The following is a 3946-nucleotide window of genomic DNA, read 5'->3' as shown; positions in this document are numbered from 1 at the left end:
AGATTCAGTATTCCATATCCATAAGGAAACCACCAACCTTCCCATGACCAAAGGGCCTTTCAGATCCATGTTTCTTGTCTCACTGACCTCTCTCAGCCTCTGCCCTCTACTCGGAATGCTAGTGAGCTCTGCCTTCTGAATTTTCTTCAAAAATGTCAATAAACATTCTCACCTCAGGGTTTCCTATCACCCGTAACCTTTGCTTAGGATTCCTTTCCCCAGACAAACAATCTTTTAACTTTTTGCTCAAAAGCTATTTCTTAGCAGAAGCTTCCCTTGCCATTTTACCCAAAATTATAGGCTTTTCTAGTTTTACATGTTCTTGTCCCAGCATTTCCTCCCAGCTAATATCTCTTTATCATATTTATTTTATATTGCTGACAGTCAATCCCCTCCTCCAGAATGTAATGACCATGAAGGTCAGGTTTCCTCTGCTACTCAGTCCCTAAAAAGGGTCTAACATGTAGAAGCACATACATTTATTGAATGAATGAATGAGTGAGTGAATGAATGAATGTTTTTATTTTTTGAAAAGAAAGAGCAATTATGTTGAAGCAAGGGAGATGCAATGGTTTAAAAGTATGATCTCTGGTGATGTTTATTACGCTCACTCTAGAGTCACCTTTCCATTTTAGAGGTAACGTGACAACAGCGATTATGAAAATATAACCAGGAAGTTCTCTATGTGATAGACACATATTCCTAATCATTTCCTATGACAATTTGTACACAGTCTATCCGTGCAAATGAGGTCACTTCTATGCAACTGACAGACATTTCCTTACCCTCTGATATGAACTGACAAGACATCACACATGATTGATTAGCAAAATTCGTACATGATTATACATAATAACCTGACTCAGCCTAGAGACAGTACCGATCATCTAACAAGGAGATTGGTAAGAATTCTATCTGCATAGGCCTTTTATGTTTGCCATTCCTGTATACGAGGTCTCTCAAACCATTTAATAATTTTTAGGCTTTTAACACAGTCATTTGGAAAGTGGAGGGATGTTTTGTAACAACAGTGTCTCAGGGGACACAGACTCAACTACCCTGGGATTTTGCTGTGACGAAACTTTGCCTCAAGTTCTCAAGGTTGTATTCAGCTGTGCCACAGCTTCAAGGACTTGCGAGCAGCTCTTGGAAACAGTTGCTCAACAAGCGCTTTGATTTTTGGAATATAGCTATCTCTGTCCTTCTAGAAGATTTGAAAATTGGCACAAGTGTCCTTCAATTTGAACTTCGGCATGGCACCAAAGTAAGTGAGCAAAATAATTAAGCCAAACCTCTTCTTTAAATGCAAGAGAATCAATACCCTAACATTTGGGACTAGCCAAGCTTTGTTCATAGAATGCATCATCAAAGCTATGCACGTTCTTATTGTGATCACAGATTTGTGTAGATCGTATTTTCTTACTTACTCCTAACCCCTACTACCTCCACACACAGGTTTTCATGTGCATCTATGGCATTAGCCATAGGAGCATGGGTGATACAAAAGAAGTTGCAATCAGTAGTAAAGTCCTACCAATGAATGAGTGGCAGCTTGCAAGAGGCATCTCACTGAAGAACTCCCACCTCAGTTGTATTAGTCAGAGCTCTCTAAATGAAAAGAACTGATAGAATGGACAGACACACATACACACACACACACACACACACACACACACACACACACACACACTGAAATGGATGGATTAGAATAGCTCATGGAAAGGCTGAGAATCCACTAGTTGATCCATCAACAAGGATGTATGTCTCAGCGGGACTCGTCTGAAACTAGGGTCCTGGAGGATTCCTGAAGAGGTGTTGGTCTTCAGTTTGTGTCAGAATCCTAAAGATGTTGGATTTAATACCAGCCATGACAACAGGATAGACAAACTTATCAGTAAGAGGGCAAGCATGTCCTTATATATGGGCTTCCATCTAGATTTAGGCTGGGTCTTCTTTCAAATAATCTAGAAAATTCCTCACTGGATTCACTTGGGCTTTAATTGGGTATAGTTCTAGATGTAGTTAACAACCAAGATTAACTACCAGAGCAGTCAAATTTTATCTCTTACATGCTTTTGTACGTAAAACCATGTGTAACTAGAAAAGGAGACCCTGCTGGCGAGAATCTCAGGTGTGTAAGCATTATAGCTTGGAAGGAAAGGTATTATAGCAGTCGGGAGCCAAGGAAGACCACCACAAAGTCACACCACACAACAAAGCTCATACAAGAGATTTATTTGGAGAGAAAAACCAGGTTGCTTGAACAAGAAACAGCAGAAAATTGAGCAGAAGACAGGATTTATATAGCTTTTCTTGGAGATAGGGTGGGGCAAAGCTTTTCAGGGTAAAGATTGGTTGGAGGTACTCAGGGAAAGGACCTGGCCACTGGTGTGACTTTGTGCCTTGAGGGGCTTATAAGGTGAGTGTCTACTGGCCCTGTCTCTGCTCTTTCTTTGAGGAAGTGTGTGCAGTCACAGTACCACAGACACTGTACTGTTTTGCTTATTTCTGAACCATGACTGAGTAGCATCAAGGTCTTCTTAGGTCATACCATAGCTGCTCTGCTTCAGGATGACAACTGTCATATTGTGACCAGAAGAAATAAATCTTCTAAAATAATTTAGCTACTACTAGATATATAACTTTTTAATGATTATCTTTTTAAGTGTTGGTGTAGGGTGAAGAGGGGCAAGGATAAATTGCCCTGCCCCTGACTGGACCTGAGACCTGGGGAAAAAAAAAAACACTCTAACCCTGACTTGACCCCAGGACCAGGACTCAAAATCCCACCAATCCCTGAGATTGTCCCAGTGCCAAGCTGCAGAATATCACCAATTCCTGAGCACGAAACCCCACCAATCCCTGAACTTGCCACAGAGTCTAGCTATAAAAATCCACCAATCACAAGCCACCCTGGAGTGCTCAACTCCCCCCCTCCAGAAATTCTATATAAGGCCTGTACCCTATTCAGTTTGCTATTGTTTCTCATTCTAGAGGCAGGCACCCTCCTGGATTCTTCCTTCCCAATAAATCTCTTGGAGGTTTGTTGAACAGTGTGACATTTTCACTGTAGCTGAGACCAACTATAACAACTTTTACAGGAGCTGAGCACTTCCACTGGGAAAACTTTCCCCAAACTAAGCAGAGCTGTAACACTTCTCCAGAGAAGACCAGAACAGAGCCCAGCAGAGCTGTAAGAACTTCGCTGAGAAGTCCTCCCCTGTTGGGGTAGAGTAGTTAACTTTACACTATGGAAACCTTTCTTTCTCTCTTTCTTTCTTTCTTCCTTCCTTTCTTTCTTTCTTTCTTTCTTTCTTTCTTTCTTTCTTTCTTTTTTTCTCATTGTGTCTGATGTGGGAAGGCCCAGCTCACTAATCTACACGTCTTTTAATCCAGGGCTCTGGAGATAAAAGCAGAAGTATCTCTATGAGTTCAAGGCTAACCTGTTCTACATAGAGATTCACAGACCAGCCAAGGCTGTGTAGTGAGACCTTGTCTGAGAAAAAAAAATAGAAAGAGATAAGAACATTGCCTGCTCTTCCAAAGGTCCTGAGTTCAATTCCCAGCAACCACCTGGTGGCTCACAACCATCTGTAATGAGGTCTAGTGCCCTCTTCTGGCCTACAGGCTTACATGTAAATGGAATATTGCATACATAATAAATAATATTTTAAAAAGATAGAAAAGTTCAGGGGCAAGCTGGCAGTGGGAGCACACACCTTTAATCACAGCACTCAGAAGATAGAGGTAGGCAGATCTCTGTGAGTTCAAGGACAGCCTGGTCTATAAGAGCTAGTTTCAAAGCTACAGAGAAACCCTGTCTTGAAAAACCAAAAAGAAGAAGGAGGAGGAAAAGGAGGAGGAGGAAGAGGAGGAGGAGGAAGAAGAGGAGGAGGAGGAGGAGGAGGAAGAAGAAGAAGAAGAAGAAGAAGAAGAAGAAGAAGAA

The 3946-nt window shown here is 41.5% G+C and overlaps 1 long non-coding RNA gene across 1 annotated transcript in view; it reads right to left on the bottom strand.

Moving 5' to 3' along the window:
• The window catches only part of LOC101992900, an 8647-nt gene that overhangs the window by 3646 nt on the left and 1055 nt on the right, over positions 1–3946 (bottom strand). The window lies entirely within an intron of this gene.

This window comes from Microtus ochrogaster, linkage group LG9, assembly GCF_000317375.1.
Source record: "Microtus ochrogaster isolate Prairie Vole_2 linkage group LG9, MicOch1.0, whole genome shotgun sequence".
Lineage (NCBI taxonomy): Eukaryota > Metazoa > Chordata > Mammalia > Rodentia > Cricetidae > Microtus > Microtus ochrogaster.
The sequence above is the reverse complement of the archived record's forward strand: the minus strand, read 5'-3'. Positions and strand labels throughout refer to the sequence as shown.